Source organism: Hypanus sabinus, chromosome 21 (genome assembly GCF_030144855.1).
Source record: "Hypanus sabinus isolate sHypSab1 chromosome 21, sHypSab1.hap1, whole genome shotgun sequence".
Classification (NCBI taxonomy): domain Eukaryota; kingdom Metazoa; phylum Chordata; class Chondrichthyes; order Myliobatiformes; family Dasyatidae; genus Hypanus; species Hypanus sabinus.
Genome location: NC_082726.1, coordinates 45,125,321 through 45,147,669, shown reverse-complemented (window position 1 = coordinate 45,147,669; position 22,349 = coordinate 45,125,321). Strand labels below are relative to the sequence as shown.

Below are 22,349 nucleotides of genomic sequence, written 5' to 3'. Positions count from 1 at the left end.
TTCCACGGGTTGAGTGAAGAGCCAACGAGATAGCATGGTCCTGTTGTTCTGGTAGGCAAATTGGAGCAGATCAAAGTCACTTCCCAGGTAGGTAGAAAAAGTAAGGTTTCATCACCAATTTCTTGAATACTTCATCACAGTGGATGCAAGTGCTGCAGGACAATAGTCATTGAGGCCAGTTACCATGCTCTTCTTCGGCACCAGCATAACTGAAGCCTGCTTGAAGCAGATGTGTACCTCAGATTGCTGAAGCCAGAGGGTGAAGATCATCCATAGGATATGGACATAATCAACAATTTTTGCTCATTGTTAAGTGCCTCGAAATTTGTGAAGTTGCTTCAGAGGCCAGTTAAATATCCACAGCATTGCTGCATGCCTGGAGTTGCACATATTTTTGGAAGGTTGTTTAAAGGGTTTCAACCTAAAAAAAAAGGGTGCAGCCATTATAACTTTCCCCATTTTCCAAGATGGCGGCGCAACATAGATTGCAGCAGCCACTGCGGAGCTGGTTACCTGTTACTTGTGAAGTAGGGTGCCGTGCGCAATTATAATCGATTGAAAATGGACGTGGGAGCATGGAGGAACATCAGGAAATCTCCAGGAAGACCTTCTTCATTGCTGCTGCTGCTGCAAGGTCCAGGACTCTGCTGGGAAGAACGGGGCCCCAGTCCTCGGGGTCGCATTGCTGATGGCCGTTGGCGGGGCCGTCTTAATACGCTCAGCAGAGGATGGTGCTCGGAGAAGCTGTGCCAGAGGGGATGGTTGTCAGCTCGGAGGTTCGACGGACTCGGAGTCCGCTGCGGTCAGGTCGCTTTTGGTGTGTGCTGCGTCTGCGAGGCTGAGTCGGGCGGCGCCATCAAAGTCCATAGCAGGGGTATTCCCTTCTGCCACCGGCGTGGGATGGCGAGTCTGTCCGGACCCTGGGGACTTGTCGAAACTGTGTGGTGATTTCTTTTGAACTTATAGTCCTTTAACATCTTTGGACTATTTTTACTGTGCTCATGGTGTTTTTTATCAATTATGCTATTGTTTGCACTCTTGTAACTTCATACACTTGGAAAGTATGGACAGTCTGAAAAAGGCAATGACACTTTAAGAACTGTATTGGAGGAGGGAATATAGATTATGATGTGGGGAAAGTGCAAGGTTAAACGTTTTTGTAGGAAGAATAAGAGAATTTTAAGTCAGAAACTAGTAGATGTTCATGTACATAGGCATCTCAGTGTATTGGTTAAAGAACTGCAGAAGCTAAACATGCAGGAAGAGCAAATGGTCCAACTAGCTGTTAAGGCAGACCTACCTGCTTAGACTATACAGGTCTTTTGCAAGACCCTATGATACCCATCATGGCCTCTTTTTTTGCCTTCCTACACTGCACTCTGTAACTTTAACACTATACCCTGCATTATTGTTTTTCCTTTTGTACTGCCTAGGTGTCTTGTGTTTGGAATAATCTATCTGGATAGTACATAAAACTAATCTCTTCACTGTATCTTGGCACCTGTGGCAACAATAAACAAGTAACTAACAGTATACTCTTATTTTGGTCTTCATATTTAGAAGGATTCCATCCAAATTAATTTTACAAGTCCTATTCCTTAAAAACAGGAGTTGTCCTACAAAAAGGAACTAAGAAAGCTTGACTTATGATCACTACACTTTAGAAGAAACAAATGTGATCTCACTGATGCATACAAGAACACAGACTAAGAATTAATGCCAAGAAGCTTACAGTGGCAAGTCCAGAGTCCAGGGGCAGTCTCAATAAAGGGGATCAGCTATAGATAAATGATAAGGAAATTTTTCCTTATGCATACAACTAAGTCTACGAAATTATCTGTTTCAAAGGAATTTGCAATCATTGAAATCCATGTTACACATAGCCAAATTTCTTCCTTACCTGTTTCCCCTGTCTAAATCTCCTTGCAAATACTGCATGATCCCCATAGTTCACTTTCCTTCTAGGCTTTTATCTTCAAACTCAGGTATCAGTATTCCACCCCCCCCCTCCATTTTAATTATTAACACTACCAATTCAGACACCCTAGTTATACCAGCTTTATAAAAAGCTATCAATTTTGCCATTAAAGCAAAATATGGCATGCCAGAAATCTGTATAGTGCTGGAGGAACCCAGCAACTATGGAGAGGAATAATCAGTCAACATTCTGCACCGAGATTCTGAATTCTAATGAAGGGTCTTGGCCCAAAACAATGTATATTCTTCTCCCCAAGTGCTGTCTGACCTGCTGAGTTCCTCCAGCACTTTGTGTGTGCGCGTGCTACTCTGGATTTCAGCATCTACAGATTCTCCAATGGCTAGAATTACTCAGCAGGTCAGTTAACATCTATGGCAAGCAAAACAAAGCATTTCAAGCTGATATGTCAGAGCTTTCTAGCTCTCTCTCTGCAATTGCTGTCTGATCAGCTTGTCACTTTTTTCTTTTATTCCTACTGATTTAGCCAATCTTTCATATTAATATAGCCCTTCCAAAATGGAAACATCCATTGGTCTCCCACATCTACTCTTTAAATTATACCTTCAAAAAGTCAAGATATGAATTCCCCTCTGCTAAAACTATTATGATTCAGCTTATAATATTTTCTACTACCATGTTCTTAATGCTTACTTCAAGTAATTTGATTTATAGCTAATCAAGATTTTTAATAAAATCGAGACAAGACACTCAATTGTCATTAGCAAAGTTCACACAAATTGTCTTCCTCTCAATATACTGAGCACAATTATATCTGTTTAAGTATTTTTGTATGTAGGATTTTTTTTAAACGACTTGAGGTTTTAATTTACATTTAACCCTCTCTCCGAACCCACATTTAGGTAGGCCGGAACAGAAAGATGGCAACAAAAAAAAAAATGAAAGGCATGAACAAAATGAGTCTTTTTTTAAAGGTAATCGTGGAAATTTTTGGGCAAGTCCCGACCATTTTTGCACAGGGAGGCGCGCGTTGCAGTAAAGGCGGGAAGCAAAGGCGTTCCATTCGTTTTCAACCGAATGGAACGCGGTGCCGTTCAAACCGCGAGCTCAACCGTCATCCCGGAGCAACGGCCTGAACTGGGCCTTGGTTCAAAGGCCTTCCCGAGCCTGGCTCTCCCCCCAGCATATAGACACCCGCGATTTACTAGCCGGAGGGGGGGGGGGGGGGGGGAGGGAAACTCGGCACGGTATGCATTCTTTAATTCATGTGCATATTTTAATTGAGTTATATTTATACGTGGAGTTAAGCAAGTGCTTGCAAGCCATCTGAAAATAAAAGGTTTTTTTTCCCCCAGCACTGCGAGCGGAGTCAGTAACTTGAAAACACTCCCCTTGCATTCAAAAGCGCTAAAAATAAAGGCAAACCTCGAGACCTAGAAACAGAAACGCGTAAAAAACACACGATAAAACCACTAGGCCGAGCGTCCCCATTCCCGCCGAAACATTTCTCTTCAGCAAACGAAACATCCGTTTGCGAAATAAATGCGAGCAGAATATTTCATTTTTTGTAATCACAATTATCCAGTGTTTTAAACACAGCAGAGATAAAATTAACACCCACAACAACAAGGTGTCAGGGAGAAGCCTCAGTTGCCAATGCAAATTTATTTTTGTGGGCGTCGAGCAACATTCGTCCTTGCCAAGTGAACCCGCTCTTCTGTTTATTTATATAAAAACATACTTATTAGCTTTTCGTGCTTACCTCCTCTGACGGGCGACAGTGAAGTCTGTTGATCCTCGGCGTCCGTTAATCCTGTGTACGGAGCAGGAAAGGGAAGCTCTCTCTCGCTCTCGCAAAACCCATTTGAAAATACAAACCCAGCCTATCAGCAGAGGAAAATGATCAGAGCCGGGGAGGATAGGTTAACAGAGGGGCGAATTGCAAAAGACCCAAATTTCGACACGCACAAAAACAAATCAAAACCAACCGTTGGCACACATTTTGTCGGCAGATATTGAGCAATGTCAGGCAACTTATCACCCGCTTATGTGCCACTTTGTCGGATAAAGAGACGCATTCTATTATCTCTCTCCCTCTCTCTCTCTCTCTCTCTCCCTGAGTCACCTCTGTGTTGAAATGGTTGTGCCTTTTCTTAATAAAACTGGGTGGGATCAATGGAACAAAAAAACGCAAACCAAAAGTGCTGCTTCCTTGAGCGAAGGTCTGAACAATATAAACAAAGGAAAATTAAAAATTGACGGATGGTTGAATTAATTTCGCAGATATTTGAGTGCAAGTCCCAAAAGGTATCTGTGAAACTTAAATTCAAATTAACAATCTGTAACTTAAAATTATTACAGTTAATTATAATATTCACAATAAACTTATCTAGTTTGCTGACATGTGACTCCAGGTCAGCAACAATGACTCTTAACTGTTCCCTAAAACGCAATTTACTTGCATCAAATTAAACAGCCACCTTCCACCGAATTTGGACACAGTTGTTCCCAGCCCAGTTGCCCTTGTAAATGATTTAGTTGCAAACATTTGGGAACTGATATCCAAGTCAGAAGACTCCATCACTATCTATAGATAAACTCAGGAGTAAGTATTCATGGGTGTCCTCAACAATGACTAGATCCTATGAAGCTTCACAATGAAACCTGTGTCTGATTATCAGCCACTGTTCTGCCTCAGGTGATATATCAGAGATCCTTTGAAAGAAGAGTGGGGGGGGGGGGATACAGGCATATACTTTCTCTGTGGGATGCATTTCTAGATCCAGGGGAGGTTCATGTTCAATCATGTTCTTTTAGTGATGAATACATACTTAATGACAGCCCAACTTCAATGCCTAGAACAGCACTTTTAAAGGTAATTAGAACTGAGATTTCAATGGAAATTGCATTGAATAATGTAAAAGAGTTTTAATTTGCTCAAGGTGTAGACATGAACCTATGAGGCAAAGCAACAAGGAAAATAATGCCATTGCTGGTAGTGTCTCCTTCAATATAACTATGACTTGAATGTAAAGATTTGGCATGATGCTTGCCAGCCGCATCAACCCAAGTGGCAGAAAAACTGCGGATCAGTTATTGTTATTGATGGTGAAGTCTTAGAATCTCCCCTGGCCATTCACAATAGAATGTACCTTATACCAGCTTGCAAGAACATATAAATCATAGCACAGAGAGAGAAATGTCATATGCACCTTTTGTGGAGCAATGGAAATATAACTACATGATATATATCCAGAGGTTCGAGTTTAAAACTTGAATATTGTGATCAGTTCAGATTGACTCATTATATGAAGGATGTGGAAACTTTAGAATGGGTGAAGAGAAGATTTATTATGATGTTGCTTGGATGAGAGATGCTGCCTGTCTTGTGAGGACAGGTTGACTGAACTAGGGCTAGTCTCTTTGGAGCAAAGTAGGATGAAAGATGACTTGAGAGGTGTACAAGTTTATTAAGAGGCATATTTGGGGAGAGTCAGTATGGCTTGGTGCTGGGCAAGTCATGCCTTACTGACTTGAATGAGTTTTTTGACAAGGTGGCAAAGGTGTTTGATGAAGATAGAGCTGAGTTCTTCCAGTGTGTTGTCCGTGTTGAGCTGTGGATATTGTCTACATAGATTTTAGAAAGCGTTTGACAAGGTCTCTCATAGGAGGCTCATCTAGAAGATTAAGTCAGTGCATGGAATCAATGGTGAATTTACCATTTGGATTCAGAACTGGCTTGCCTTTAGAAGGTAGAGAGTGGTGGCTGAAGGGACTTATTCTAGCAGAAAGTATGTGATTAGTGGTGTACTGCAGGGATCTGTACTGGTACATTGAATTGACTTTATTTCTTACCTCTTTCACATATATGAGGAGTAAAGATCTTTATATTACATCTCCATCGAATTGTGCAATCATAGTAACTTATAATAAATAGAACAGTCAATGTAATATAGAGTACACTCAAATCAGCGTGAGTTCATTAGTCTGATGGCTTGGTAGAAGAAGCTGTCCCGGAACCTGTTGGTCCTGTCTTTTATGCTGTGGTACTGCTTCCCGGATGGTAGCAACTGGAATGGATTGTGGTTGGGATGACTTTGGTCCCCAATAATCCTACAGGTCTTTTTTACACACCTGTCCTTGTCCTGAATCATGGGAAGTTCACAACTACAGATGCACTGGGCTGTCCGCACCACTCTCTGCAAAGTCCTGCAATTAAGGGAGGTACAGTTCCCTTACCAGGCAGTGATGCAGTCAGTCAGGATGCTCTCAATTGTGCCCCTGTAGAAAGCTTTTAGGATTTGGGGGCCCATACCAAACTTCCTCAACTGTCTGAAGTGAAAGAGGCACTGTTGTGTACAGCTGGTGTGTACAGACCATGTGAGATCCTCGGTGATGTGTATGCTAAGGAACTTAAAGCTGTTTAACCTCTCAACCCCGGATCCATTGATATCAATAGGGTTAGCCTGTCTCCATTTCTCCTGTAATCCACAACCAGCTCCTTTGTTTTTGAGACATTGAGGGAGAATTTGTTTTCTTGAAGTCACGGTGTCAGAGAGATGACTTCTTCCCTGTAGGCCACCTTGTTATTGTTTGAGATAAGGCCAATCAATGTAGTGTCATCAGCAGATTTAATTAGCAGATTGGAGCTATGGGTGGCGATACAGTTCATGGGTATACAGGGAGTAAAGGAGGGGATTCGGTATGCAGCCCTGAGAGTCTCCTGTATTGAGAATCAGAGGGTTGGAAGTGAGGGAGCCCACTCTTGCAACCTACTGCCGATCTGATAGGAAGTCCAGTATCTAGCTGCACAAGGTAGGGTCAAGGCTGAGGTCTCTGAGCTTCGTGTCGAGCCTGGATGGAACTATGCTGCTTGTGCTGTTTGTGATGTATATAAATTACCAGGATGAAAATGTAGATGGGTGGGCTAGTAAGTTTGCAGCCAATATTAAGATTGGTTCCGTTGTAGATAGCGTGGATGATTGGCAGAGAATATAACGGGATATAGATCAGTTGCAGGGTCGTTATGGGAAGAGAAATAAAAGACGGAGCTTAATGTTGCACCTTGGTAGGTTGAATGTAACAAGACAATAGTGAGGTACTTAACAGTATTGTTGAGCAGGGCATTCTTGGGGTCCAGGTTCTTAGCTCCCTAAAAGTGGCTATGCAGGTTGACAAGGTGGTTAAGGCAATATATGGCGATTTATTAGTCAAGGCATGGAGTTCAAAAGTCAGGAAATTATGTTGCAGCTTTATAAAACTGTATAAACTCTATAAAACTCTGGAGCATTGCATTCAGTTCTGGCTGCCCCATTATAGGAAGGATATTAAGGCTTTGGAGAGAGTGCAGAAGAGGTTTACCAGAATGCTGTCTGGGTCAGACAGACAGACAGACAGACAGACATACTTTATTGATCCCGAGGGAAAATGGGTTTCGTTACAGTCGCACCAACCAAGAATAGTGAAGAAATATAGCAATATAAAACCATAAATAATTAAATAATAATAAGTTATTCATGCCCAGTGGAAATAAGTCCAGGACCAGCCTATTGGCTCAGGGTGTCTGACACTCCGAGGGAGGAGTTGTAAAGTTTGATGGCCACAGGTAGGAATGACTTCCTATGACACTCAGTGTTACATCTCGGTGGAATGAGTCTCTGGCTGAATGTACTCCTGTGCCTAACCAGTACATTATGGAGTGGATGGGCGTCATTGTCCAAGATGGCATGCAACTTGGACAGCATCCTCTTTTCAGACACCACCGTCAGAGAGTCCAGTTCCACCCCCACAACATCACTGGCCTTACGAATGAGTTTGTTGATTCTGTTGGTGTCTGCTACCCTCAGCCTGCTGCCCCAGCACACAACAGCAAACATGATAGCACTGGCCACCACAGACTCATAGAACATCTTCAGCATCGTCCGGCAGATGTTAAAGGACCTCAGTCTCCTCAGGAAATAGAGACGGCTCTGACCCTTCTTGTATACAGCCTCAGTGTTCTTTGACCAGTCCAGTTTGTTGTTCATTCATATCCCCAGCTATTTGTAATCTTCCACCATGTCCACACTGACCCTTTGGTTGGAAACAGGGGTCTCCAGTGTCTTAGGTCCACCACCAGCTCCTTAGTCTTTTTCACATTAAGCTGTAGATGACTCTGCTTGCACCATGTGACAAAGTTTCCCACCGTAGCCCTGTACTCAGCCTCATTTCCCTTGCTGATGCATCCAACTACGGCAGAGTCATCAGAAACTTCTGAAGGTGGCAAGACTCTGTAGTTGAAGTCCGAGGTGTAGATGGTGGAGAGAAAGGGAGACAGGACAGTCCCCTGTGGAGCCCCAGTGTTGCTGACCACTCTGTCTGACATACAGTGTTGCAAGCACACGTACTGTGGTCTGCCAGTCAGGTAATCAATAATCCATGACACCAGGGAAGCATCCACCTGCATCACCTCTGAAGCAGCTGAGGCTGAGGCGAGATCTGACAGAGGTTTATAAGATTATGAGAGGCATAGATAGAGGAGACACACAGTTTCTTTTTCCCAGGGTTGGAATGTCTAATCCATGCATTTAAGATAAGGGGGGTAATTTTAAAATAGCCGTGAGAGGCAAGTTTTTACAGAGAGTGATGGTAGAGGCAGATACACTAGAGACTATTAAGAGTTATTTAAATCGGCACATGAATGTGAGGAAAATGGAAGGATATGGACATTGTATAGGCGTAAGAGATTAGTTTGACATTCGATCACTAATTTATTTGGTTCAGCACAACATTGTGGGCTGAAGGGCCTGTTCCTATATGTATTGTTTAGAGTGGACAACCAGAGACTTTTTGCCAGGGCAGATATGGCTAATGCAAGAGGGGATAATTTTAATGTAATTGGAGGAAAGTACAGGGGAGATGACAGAGGTAGGTCTGAGGTAGATGTCAGACTGTTAGATGTGTGGAACTTGTTGGCAGGTGTTGTGGTAGAGACATTTCAAAGTTCAAAATAAATTTACTATCAAAGTATGCATATGAAACTATATACTACCTTAAGATTCATTTTCTTGCAGGCATTCACAGTAGAACAGATAAATACAATAGAATACATGAAAATCTACACACAGAAACTGACAAACAATATGCAAAGGAAGAGAATTAATAAGAAAATAATACTGACAACATGAGTTGTAGAGTCCTTGAAAGTGTGTGCAAAGGTTCAGGAACTGTTCAGAGTTGAGGTTATGTGTAAGAGACAATGATAGACACATTGGTGAAAGAAAAATGTCGGGCTATGGGGGAGGGAAGGGTTAGTTTGATCTTAAAATAGGTTAAAAGGTCAGCACATTGTAGGCTGAAGAGCTGTACTGTTCTATGTTCTGAAACATACAACTTAATGTTACAAAAAAGAAATGCAGAATAACTAGTATTTATCCCACAGATTATGAAATAAGCGAAGACTTTAGTGAATTTAAAACTACCATCAAGATATAATAAAGGCTCAAAGCATTTAATGAATATTGAAACCATGGACAACCAATTAAGGTTAGGCCAAATCACCTACAGACACAATTTTAGCTGTTCTTTCTAGTTAACAGCAATGTAATGTTCTGCACATATTTTGGATAAGTGCAGAGGCAACTTAGAGAGTTGACATGCACCCCAGCCGTATGGGCTGGGGCTAGATCCAGTCTGTTCAGTTTAAACTCTCCAGTCAGTGGGATAGAAAAAAAATGAGCAACAGCAGAAAACAGAAATCCTCTCTTCCAGAATTATTTGCTCTGCCTTTATTACTGTGAAGAAGAGAAAAGAAACAGACACCCAAGTAAACCAGTAGTACAAGCGGATATGAAAAGTGTCTGGAAAAATCAGCAGCTAAACCATGCTGATATAGGGAGAGGACTTATCTGGAGGAGCACCATAACTCAAAGACAAAGAAAATGTATCAAAAGTGGAAACCCAGTCAATGCGCCTTTACATTATTTATTGGAAACTTAAACTCTTGGATGAAGAACTGAAAAGGTCCCTGAAATGACTATTTCACTGAAAGCAACTTCCAGTAGTTGAGTTTCATAGGAAATTTGATAATGTACATTCAGAGGAGTAACTGGAAAGGACATCGGGCCACAATAGGAACAAAGTGCAGCCAGGAGATATAAAGTGAAACAATTGTAGGTAGCAGAAGACAAAAGAATAACAAGAAAATTTCAAGAACTTTTCATACAAGATATGGGAGATGGTTTTAAAGACAATAGCTAAGATACAAATTTGTTAAGATTCGTTAGCATGTCTCTTACAATGGTTCATGAATCCTAGGCATTATGTATATTGAATTTTGTAGCAAAGAAGCTGCAAGAAATAACATTGGAACAGAAACAGTGTACGAGATCAAAGGTAGATCTAGTGATATTAACTTCAGTGGCAACAGGAGTCCACAGTGAAAACTAGGAACCAAAATTATTTTGGTATGAAATGACATAGTAAATGATATGGTAAATTTAAGATATGGCTATACCAGCATGGTCTTCTATCAAGGCTGCCCTGGCTTTTCACGGTGTTCGAGTTCCCCATGACCACTGTAAAAGGCATTGAGAGGAAAGTCAACAAGCACCTGTGGAGGTGGCTGGGAATCCCTCCAGGTTTTTCTTCAGTGGAGCACTTCATAAGATCTGGCCAGCTACATTTCCGTTGTCATTGGTGGTGGAGGAGCTCAAAGTGGCAAAGCGTAGAGTTGTGTTAACACTGAGGGGCTCTGATGACAAGCTAATAAACCAAGCAGGAGTCCCAACATCAGACCGAAAGTGGGTCACCAGTTCAGCCATAGACCTTGCAGAGAGCTCCCTGCAATTGAGAGACATCATTGGCAACCCATGCCTGGGATAGCAAGGCCTCAGCTCAGCACACTTCCAGTAATGGGGGCATGCAAATCCAAGGGATAGGCGTGACATGGTCCAGGCAGAGGTACGGAATTGTGAAGTCAAAAGGTAGGTATCAAAGGCAGTGGGGTTGGGGCCACAGGGCACCTGGACAAAATGGGATCTTCCCAGGTGTAATATCACATGGACAGAGCTTTGGAGAATGAAGCCCTTCCATATTTCTTTCCTCCTTCGGTCTATGTATGATACTCTCCCTGCACCATCACAGCTGCACACAAGGGGGCTGAGAGAGGACCCTAACTGCAAGCTTTGTGGTCAGCAGGGTTCACTGTCACACATACTGTCAGGATACAAAGCAGTTTAACACAAGGATGGTATAGTTGGCACCACAACAAGATCCTGCTGTCCCTTGCTAATATACTGGAGAAGGAGAGGTGTAAAAAGAAACCGGCTGGCTGAGAGCCAAACAGGCAGTCATTTTCATCAATGAAAGGGCCATGCCAGTCGTATCAAAGAGGTCTGTCCAATATGCTGCAAACTACCAAATCATGGGAGATGAGGGTCAATGTGGAGAAGAAGCTGCAGTTCCCAGAGGTGGTGCAAACCACACTTTGACCAGACATCATACTGTGGTCCACCAAAGACAAGAAAAATATCCTGGTGGAGCTCACAGTACCATGGGAGGAAGGATACAAGGATGCTCTGACATACCAGTCCTTAGGAATACAAGGACAAAGGTTGACAGACATGGCTTTTTCCTCATGGGGATTGGCTGTACAGGGTTCTTGGCCAGGTCGGCATGGAGGTTTCTGTCTGCACTGGGCCTTGATGAAAAGAGCAAGAACCAAGTAGCTTGCAGGATGGGGGAAGGAAGCCTCTTGCTGGATATGGTGCAGGCAAGAGGAGTTGTGTTGGAAGTCAGGAGCAGGTGGGCAATGACCTGGCCACCACTGCTGGCCAGACAACTAGAGAATGCATTGGTTAAGAGTCGAAACACTATGAAAGTTGGGAACCACCTGACGGCATCTGCTCCGTCACCTCATCAGATAGAGACCTCACCGGTGTATGATACAAGTTATATTGAAATATACACAGATCAGGACACTAGTTGCAAACACTTGTCCATCAGTCCTCTGTACTCCGACCCCTGCCCATCTCTGATACACCTGTAACCCCCTGGGTCGCCTCAGGCTCGCTCAGCTCGTTCTCGTCTAGGGGGAGCAGCCTTCGGCCCCGCCAAACTGGGTAATCAGCTGGTGTGGATGCTGTGTGATGTCCCCGCCTCGCCCAAAAACAGACAGTACACCATATGCGATTAAATGAGTACAATTTATAAAGGTTACTATAACTAAGTGATTAATAACGATACAGTATATATGAAGAGAAAATTAAAGAAAAGGCGCCAAACTTATCAAAGTCCAAACCACTTCGTGCACAGCCGTTGGAGCTCAATTACTGAAGTCTTCTGGCCACCATTCGATCCCCTCCGAACTCCTCGACTCGCAGCTCAGGAGCCTCCGAACTCCTCGGACTCTCCAAACCGCTCAGGACCCTCTGAGTGGTCAACCAAGCACATCTAGCTTCATCCCCCCCCCTCCTCGGAGAATCTCCCGGCCTCGGACCCCCCTTTGGGTTCCGATCCTCGCCCAGCTTAGAGCATTGCGTCCTCTCTCTCGACCTCCTCGCGCCGATCTGCCCAAAAACCCGTCAACAAAAGCTTACAGACTCAGAAGAAAGAACATTAATCCCCATTTGGTTTACAAAGGAATACCATTCTCGTTATCAGTAAATTAGCATTCCTGCTAGTTAACAAAAAAGAAGAAACCCTCTTTACACACCCAACCACAGAAGAGTCATCAGAGAACTTCTGCAAGTGACAAAGCTCAGATTTACACTAAAAGTTAGAAACTGCAGCTGGACGTACTTCTTGCAGCTGTAGACTCCAGGGCCACTGGAGGTCTTCCTGTCTTCCCACATCCTGCAAGATGGGCATTCCATTTTGCTGCCTGGCATCTCTACTGTCCTAGTTGAGCAGATATAAAGAAGGAAAGGAAAAAAAAATAACATAGAGCTTTTTTTTCCCTTTGCTTTCTCTGACTGAAACCTTGAAGAGCTAAAGCTTCAAGATCACCACTCTGACTCTGTCCACTCAGACAATGGCTGCTGTGCTAGCCCCTACTTTCCTTTAATTTACTCTTGCTAATAAAACCCAAATACGGATTGGTTGCTGGTCAAAGCTCTTGTTCACTGTAGTGATCCACTGCTGCCTTTTCTACTTGGGCAGTGGACCTGATTGAAATCCCCCTCCCCCCACCCCCAAAACTCCTGATGTCTGGATTGGTCGCAGTTCAAAGCTCTTTTGTATGATTTGTACAAAAAGGACAGGTTTGAACCAGAGGGGGGCTAATATCCTTGCAGGAGCTGTTCGGGAGGGCTTAAACCAAGTTGTCCGGGGGTGGGAACCGGATTGATTGGGCTAAGAATAGGACACCTGGTATACAAGTCAATGCAGTGTGTAGTGAGACTGTGAGGAAGGGCAGGCGGATGATATGGCAAAATTATTGTCAGTGAAATGAGGTGAAATGTTACATGGGGAAAGGGAAAGAAAATCGAGAAAGGTGATGAATACAGAACTGAAGGTGTTATATTTGAATGCATGCAGTATACAGAATAAGGTAAGTGAATTTGTAGCACAGTTAGAGATCGCCAGGTATGATGTTGTGGGCCTCACTGAGTCATGGCTGAAAGAGATAGCTGGGAGCTTAACATTCACACCTTATATTGAAAGGGTAAGCAGATTGGCAGAAGGGATAGTGTGGCTCTGTCAGTAAAAACATGAAATTAAATCGTTAGAAAGAAGTGACATAGGATCGGAAGGTGTAAATTCCTTGTGGGTAGAGTTAAGAAACTGCAAGGGTAAAAAGACACTGATGAGAATTCTATACAGGGCCCTGAACAGTAATCAAGATGTCAGATATAAATTCACCAGGAAATAGAAAAGGCTTTTAATAAGGGCAATGATATGATACTCATGGTGGATTTCAATATGCAGGTAGATTTGTAAAAACAAGTTGGTGCTGGTTCCCAAGAGAGGGAACTAGTACAATGTCTATGCGATGGACTTTTAGAGCAGCTTATGATTGAGCCCACCAAGGGAAGGCAATTCTGGATTGGGTGCTGTGTAATCAGATTTGATCAGGGAGCTCAAGATAAAGGACCTTAGGAGGCAGTGATCATAATCTGATAGAATTTACCCTACAGTTTCAGAGGGAGAGATTAAGTTAGATGTATTAGCATTACAGATGGCTAAAGATGACTGGAAGGGGACACTATCAGGGATGACAGCAGAACAGCAACAGCGCGGGAGACAGGGCCTTCATTCAGTCAGAGGTGCAGCGGCTGCTCGGGGAGGGGATCATTGAGCCAAGCACAAGAACTTGGAGGGCCCAGTTGGTCGTTGTTCGGACAGGGCAGAAAAATAGGATGGTCGTGGACTATAGCCAGACCATCAATAGGTTCACACAGCTTGACGCGTACCCCCGCCCCACATCGCGGATATGGTCAATCAGATAGCTCTGTACAAGGTGTACTCGACCATAGACCTGAAGTCCGCTTACCATCAGCTCCCCATTTGCCCGGAGGACCGCCCCTACACAGCCTTCAAGGCGAGCGGCAGGCTCTATCACTTCCTGCGTGTACCCTTCGGTGTCACAAATGGTGTCTCTGTCTTCTAGATGGAAATGGACTGGATGGTGGACCAGTGCCAACTGAACGCCATGTTCCCATATCTGGATAACATCACCATCTGCAGTCATGACTGGCAGGATCACAACACCAACCTCCAACGATTTTTCCAAGCAGCCAAAGCTCTTAACCTTACCCATAACAGGGACAAGTGTGTGTTTGGAACCACCCGACTTGCTATTCTTGGGTATATCGTAGAGAACGGAGTCATTGGCCCTGACCCCGACCTTATTCGCCCCCCTGATGGAACTCCCTCTTCCTACCACCCTCAGAGCCCTTAAATGGTGCCTGGGCTTCTTTTCCTATTGGGTCCCTCACTACGCAGACAAGGCTTGCCCCCTGGTCAAGTCCACCGCATTTCCCCTCTCAGCCAAGGCCTGCGCGGCCTTCAGCTGCATTAAAGGGGACATTGCCAAAGCAATGATGCATGCGGTGGATGAGACCATTCCCTTCCAAGTAGGGAGTGATGCCTCCGACTTCGCGCTGGCTGCTACCCTCAATCAGGCAGGAAGGCCGGCAGCTTTCTTCTCTCATACCCTTCAAGGCCCTGAAATTTGGCACGCCGTGGTGGAGAAAGAAGCCCAGGCCATAGTGGAAGCTATTAGGCACTGGAGGCACTATCTCGCCGGCAAAAGGTTCACCTTGCTGACCGACCAGCACTCAGTTGCATTCATGTTTGGCAACCAACAGCGTGGCAAAATCAAAAATGATAAAATTTTGCAGTGGAGAATGGAACTCTCCACCTACAACTATGATATCCTGTACTGGCCTGAAAGGCTCAATGAGCCCCCTGATGCCCTATCCCGGGGAGCGTGTGCCAGCGCACAGCTCGACTGGCTATATGCCCTCCATGCAGATCTTTGCCACCCAGGGGTCACCCGATTTTACCATTTCGTGAAAGCCCGGAACCTGCCTTACTCCCTTGAGGAAATCAGGAAAATGACCGGGGACTGCCAAGTCTGCGCTGAGTGCAAACCGCACTTCTACCGTCCTGAAAAGGCACAACTTATTAAGCCCACCTGCCCCTTTGAGTGACTGAGTGTCGACTTTAAGGGCCCACTTCCCTCCACCGACCGCAATGTCTACTTTCTCAACATAATCGACGAGTACTCGCGGTTCCCCTTTGCCATCCCCTGCCCCAATACCACTGCCACTTTTATGTCAGTCATAAAAGCCCTGCGCCAGCTCTTCACTCTGTTTGGATATCCCTGCTATATCCACAGTGATAGAGGGTCCTCCTTTATGAGTGACGAGCTGCGCCAGTACCTGTTGGCTAGGGGTATTGCTACTAGTAGGACCACGAGCTATAACCCCCGGGGAAATGGACAGGTGGAAAGGGAGGATGCCATGGTATGGAAGGCCACACTCTTAGCCCTTAAGTCAAAGGGATTGCCGGTCTCTCGCTAGCAGGAGGCCCTCCCCGAGGCACTCCACTCCATCCGCTCCCTGTTATGCACGTTGTGGTGAACTATGTGTGCCTGTCTGGACATGCCCCCTGCTGACTGCTTCTGTGGCTCCTCCCACAGACCCCTGTATAAAGGCGATCGAGGCCTGTGGCCAGCCTCTCAGTCTCCAGGATGTAGTATGGTGGTCACTCACTGCTGGTTCCTTCTTCCAGTCAATAAAAGCCGATATCTCGCCTTTGCATCTCAGAGTGAGTTATTGATGGTGCATCACACGTCCACCAATGCCACCCCTCATGATCGACTCTTCTTTTCCCAGGAAGTCTGCCACTGGGACCACCCTACTGGTTTGGCTGACATCCCCAGGGCCAGTGCTGCTCCGGAAACATGTGAGGAGCAATAAATACTCCCCGATGGTCGAGAGGGTTCACTTACTTCATGCGAACCCCCAGTAGACCTACGTGGTCTTACCTGATGGGTGGGAGGACACGGTCTCCGTCCACGACCTGGCGCCCTCAGGAGCACCAGATCCCTACCCCGAACACTCCACGGTGACTATGAACCCCGTACCCACCAAGGTATATACCCACGAGACACCGCGCACAACAAGCCCTACACAGACTCCTCACGACACTCCCATACCAGGCGTCTCGCACACGCATGAGGGATTACTGACGCCTAATGGGCTGGCACCTCAAGTCAAGCCGGAGCCAGCACAACACCGTCACCGGTGCTACGTAGATCGCAGCGACAGATTCCAACAAATTGAGGATCAAAATGCTTTATGTTTGTACTTTTTCATATTTGATATTACATCCTTCATCTACTCAACCTTGGGACATAGTATGACATGTTCCTTGACATCTACAAATAATGCCAGGTTTTTAAGTAAACTACAACCTTAAATATTTAGGTACATTTTGTTGTAAGTTATTGGAAAATCTACTTGGAAAGTTCTATATTTTAATTCTTTTTAATTAGACATGTCCAATATATATGATATTTATTGCAAACTCATACATAATTTCATCAATTTTTCTGTTGTAAGTGCTTGTGTTTAGAATAATAGGAAACTATGTAAACTTACTGTATTGTAGTTATACCCTTCTCCCGGAGGTGTTGTATGGAGTGACCCTGCGTTACAAACTTGCCAGCAAAATCTTTCAAGGCGTTATTTCACAATGTATCAGATTCAGTGATCCTGTCCTGTATCACAGTCAATAATTGCACAGCTCCAGCAAATTGCCCTTATCAGTGCCGGGGCCCCTCCCAAGAGGCCCTGTGGACTGCAAGGAACTAGACCGCAGAAACTGAGTCCTCATCCTTAACCTATTAACTTTTTCATTGTTTCCAATCTGCTCAGATAAATAGATACATTTGGAAACTGTTGAGAAATATTTTCAAAATAATTATAAACATTTAAAACAAGTAAAATGTTAAGTACTTAGATGAAAACTTTTTGAATACTGTAATTAAAACATGAAACATATCACTGAAATCAAGAACATTAAATAATCGTAAATAAAGGTTAGTGACACCATTCCAATGAAGTAGGATGCACAAGATCTAATTGTTATTAATCTATAAAGTATATCCAGCCTTTAAGCTCAGTAAGTTATGTTAGTTAATAGTGAGTCCAATACCAGAGTTCACAATCTGCTGAACGCACAACTGATCTCCGGAGCACTCCCAATTTCCACACACCAGCTTGAAGACCCAGGAATCTGCTACATTCTGAGGTTCCTTGTAGATTCACTGGCAAACTATTCCAGTTGTTTTAGAGCGGTGACGGAATTACACTTGCATACAGTATCCAGGACTCATGCTTCTGTGTCCTTTAACTCTCCTGCATTTAACTGCATGCATTAGCAGAGTATACTTAATCTTTGGAAATACATGTTTGAAAATAATCATTTTATTTTTAAAAAAAAGTTTCTTAAAGTACTTTCATAAGTTGATTTAATGTGGCAATAGATCATGTCATGAAAACTTAATTGAAAATAAGGGACCAATTGAGGAAGAAATTCAAAAGATAAAAGTATCTTTAATAATCAATATTATGTATATCACACTGTTATTATTCTATGATGGTTGCCTAAAATGTATAGGATTTTCCAAAAATACATGGGGATTGGGGCTGAGGGGAATGCTCTGAGAGTTGACATAGACTCCATGGGCCAAAAATTCTCCTTTTGAGTCATAAGAACAATAGTAAATGTTTGACTTAGATTAATACAATATAACTTTTTACATCAATTATATATAACACCACAGAAAATAAATAGATTAAATTCAAATATGTCTGACCAATGTTTTCGATGTAATCAAGAAATTGGTTCCTTTTTTACATTCTACTTGGTCGTGATTTAAAATTCAACCATTTTGGATAAATTTAAGACTTTTATTGGAACAAATTACTGGAGTACAACTTCCACATAGTCCACTATTATTTTTATTAGGAGACATTGAAGGGACAATACTGAAGCTTAAATTGAACAAGTATCAGAAAAAAATTATAAAAATTGCATTGGCAGTAGCCAAAAAAGTTATCGCAGTTAGTTGGAAATCTGATTTATATTTAACTATGGATCGTTGGAATAATGAAATACATAGTTGTATTCCATTTGAAAAAATTACGTATAATTTAAGAAATGAATATGATATATTTTTGAAAATTTGGCTCCCATACTTACAAAAGATAGGATTAAATACATAGGTCCTTTGAAGATAAAATTATAGTAATTGGGGAAAGTAAAAAATAAATATCAAAATTATTTTGAACTCCATGGAGCATATGGGGATCCTCCGATATCCAGGCAATCTTTCTTTTTTTTCTTTTTTCTTTCTTTAAATAAGGATTAAGGGGGGGAGGGTTAAGGGGAGGGGGGAGGGTTAATATTATCTTTCTAACTATTTTACTATTACATTTATTCTTTGTAATTTCTAAAATTTAATAAATAAATATTTTAAAAAGAACAACAGTAAATTAAAAACTGTATGAAATCATGATCTGGCTGTATGCACTCATAATAGTATAGCTGACTCAGATACAGAAATAAAACATGTATGAATCCAATGTCATGTTTCAGGTACTGAATAGTATTAGTTCTCAACATTAATTGAAATGTGAATTTTTTCTTCTAAACAAAATTTGTAGATTATTTAAAAAACATTTTCATTAATATCCCTGGTTCATGCAAGATAATTTTGACATGTAGCCAATAGGTGAATCTCAGAAATGATTAAGAACCAATTATTTAGAAGACATTTCCTATCATAACTTGATCTATTGCTGTTGAATTAATTAAAACTTGAAAGTGGACAATTATTACATATACACTATTATTGAAACCAAAGTCAACATTGACTCTGCAGTCATTGTTTCAGAATGCAATACAAATTATTTCTATTTATAAACAGTTAATGTCCCATATATTGAGACTGTATTGTTGAGAATCCCACTGGAAGATTCTGTTCATTTTGCATAAATAGTAAGATGACTATTAGTAAGATGAATTTCATGATATCTCATGAAATTGCCAATTGTAATAGTTCCTTTTTTGGCCTGTCTTCTTATTGTTTGTCTTATGATACTACAGATTGTTCCAAAATTACCATATAATTCCCATTAGCAAGGTTGCCTGCAAAGATGGATGACAGTTTTAATAATTTGTATCTTTATTTTTTGAATAGTTTTCATTGCATTTGCCTGCAATTGTTTTCTCCTATACCATCTTGGATTTTAGATGTAGTTCCATAAGTGCAAATGAAACTATAGAAATGTACGGAGATTTTGGGCATCACTAAGTCTTGTAGCTCAATAATGACTTCCAGATTGTTGTCTAATTATAGATCTAAGTTACTGGCCTGCACAGTGAGAACCAGCTGTACTTGAAACAGGCCAATAAAATACTTCATACTTAGCCAATAACACTGTTATAAACATTGCAAAGGATCCTCAGTGAATATATTTCATATTTGTAAAGATTCTTAATAGAACCAAATACTTGCAGGGGAAGAATACTTTTTGATTGCTTCAGGGGATTACCATAACCACAGCTGTAACCAATGAAGCCACATTTGGGCTTGTATTCATTATGATAAATCATCATCGGTTAGCTTTGTAAGAAACTGAAAACTTTAAGAAGGTATGGTGGTTCTCCATGTATCCCTATTATTTTTCTTTTCTACATTGTGGTTTCAGTAATGTTAAGTCAGAGGAAGCTAATGGGAACCTGTGTGATCTTGTTGAACACTTTCATAGAGATAAGATTAATTCTTTTAGTAGAGTTTGGATGCGAGTGCAAATAAAAGAAAGAGTGAGCGTATTAAAGTCACCCTCTGGTTATGAAAACTTATCAGATGATTTGGAGTGACTTTGTGGTAGGTGAAGCTTATTGGTTACACATTGGTAAGTCTTCATGTTGGGCACTGTCCAGTGTCCAGTCCAAGTGTCTTCAAGAGAATTTTTGGACCATTAAGTTGCTCCAAATAGAGAGAGCTTTGCTCCAATGCCACTTACCTCAATGTCTTCCTAGAAAATGGCATTGATAAGAATATAAGAAATACAAACTGTTTGTAGGACTAAACAATTCAGCTCTCCTCAGCCATTCTTCAGGATTCTGACTCTACACTATCTTCTAGCACTTTCCCCATATCCTTCAGCTCTCTTAGTGTACAGGAATTTATCATCAGTATACTAAGTGAACACAGCTGAGCCTCCATTTCCCTTATGGGTCGAGAGGTGGATTTCAAAATGTTCATCATCCTCTGAGAGAAGAAATTTCTCCTCATGTCAGTCCTCAATGGCATACCACTTATTCTGAAATTCTTTTGTTGGTCCTGGGCAGCTCAAGAGGGTAAATAGCCTCCCTTCATTTAACTTGAGAAGCTCTTAAAATAAATTTGTAAGTTTATATGAAATTTTGTCTCATTCTTCTAAATTCTAAAGAACACATTTCCACAAAACCAATTTTCTTTCGTTTCTCTTACAAACTTGATAGCTTTGGAACCAATCTAGTGATTCTCTGCTGCACTCACTCTATGGCAACACTTCTTAAGAAATGAGATCCAAACTGTAAAATACTGTATACTCCAGGTACAGCCTCATCAAAGCCCTATATAACTGTAATAAGGTACTTTCACTCTTGTATCCAGTTCCTCTGATAATAAAAGCTAATATTACATTTACTCTCCTAATAGCTTGCTGGATCTGCATATTGGCTTTCAATGACTTGTGTACAAACACACCTTAAACCATTTGGACATCAATATTACTTGGTGTTTATGTTTCTTGTCTATCCATCCATTTTTTATTTAGCTTGGCTTTATCAATTTTCTTGTCCTCCTTTACTGAGTTCTAAAATGTTCCCAATCTCCAAGCCCACTGGAGCCCTTTATCAGTGAAGAAAAAGAGCTTCATGGAGGAAAGTGTGAGTTCACATATTTCTGCAGAAAGAAACAAGAGACAGATTGTTATGTAAATAGAGATAATCTGCAGCAGACAAATTTAGACGATTTTATGCATGAAACACAAGAAGTTTATATCTAAGTGAAGCAAGTAATTAAAAGCAAATGCAGCATTGTCCACTATTGCTTTGGGATTTGTAGTTTAAAAATAGAGATGTACAGATACAATTATACAGGGTATTGTTGAGACAGCTTCTTAAGTACAATATGTAGCTGTGGTCCCCTTCACCTAAAAAAGAAGATGACAATATTGGAGGTCGTCCTGAAGAGATTCATTAAGCTAAATCTTTAAGAGGGTTGCCCTGTCATAAGCAGGTAAAAATGTTAGATGTATTCATCAGAGTATAGAAGAATGAGGAGTGGTCTTACTGAAGTGTATAAAATCTTAAGTGAGCATGATAGGTAGATGTTGTGGAGTTTTCACTACTGGGAGAGGCTTGACTGACGTGGTGTAGTTAGAAGATACTGCAGGGTGATGTCACTAAAATCTGAGGTGTAGGACTTATCACAGAGGGGGATGTTATAAAATTGTAGGTATTTAAAAAGGAGATTGATAATATTTTGAAAGATCAGACAACTAATGTCTATATTGACTTAACAAAAAAGGCCTAGAGCAGATCAGCCATGATGAATTATAATAGAAGGAGGTTTAAAGGACAGAGCAGCCAATTCCCACTTTATTTTCTTGTGTTCTTATAATGATGTTTCTTCTGTTCTATGAGTCTCTCCCATTGATTTAATAATACATTAAATATCCATTGTTATTCTTAGATAAATTATTTTTTCTTATGAGTTTTTAATGCCTTAATTTTTTTTTCAGTTTGTGTTGTTTCATTAAATTCAACAATGTCATCACGCATCATCCCAATCAAGCACTATCGACCGTCCACTTATAACTTCATAATTACTTTTGTTTAGAATTAATATCCTAACTTTGTACTG

The 22,349-nt window shown here is 41.8% G+C and overlaps 1 protein-coding gene across 2 annotated transcripts in view; it reads right to left on the bottom strand.

Annotated features, from left to right (window-relative positions):
* LOC132379002 (core histone macro-H2A.2) overlaps nucleotides 1-4,031 on the bottom strand; it is a 39,591-nt gene extending 35,560 nt beyond the window's left edge. Inside the window, exon 1 of one of the 2 annotated variants that reach the window (XM_059946433.1) lies at nucleotides 3,699-4,031. The gene's annotated coding sequence lies outside the window, so the exon portion shown is untranslated. The remainder of the gene's footprint in view (nucleotides 1-3,698) is intronic. The other variant, XM_059946434.1, reaches the window with a different exon arrangement.
* Between the last annotated feature and the right edge of the window lie 18,318 nt (nucleotides 4,032-22,349).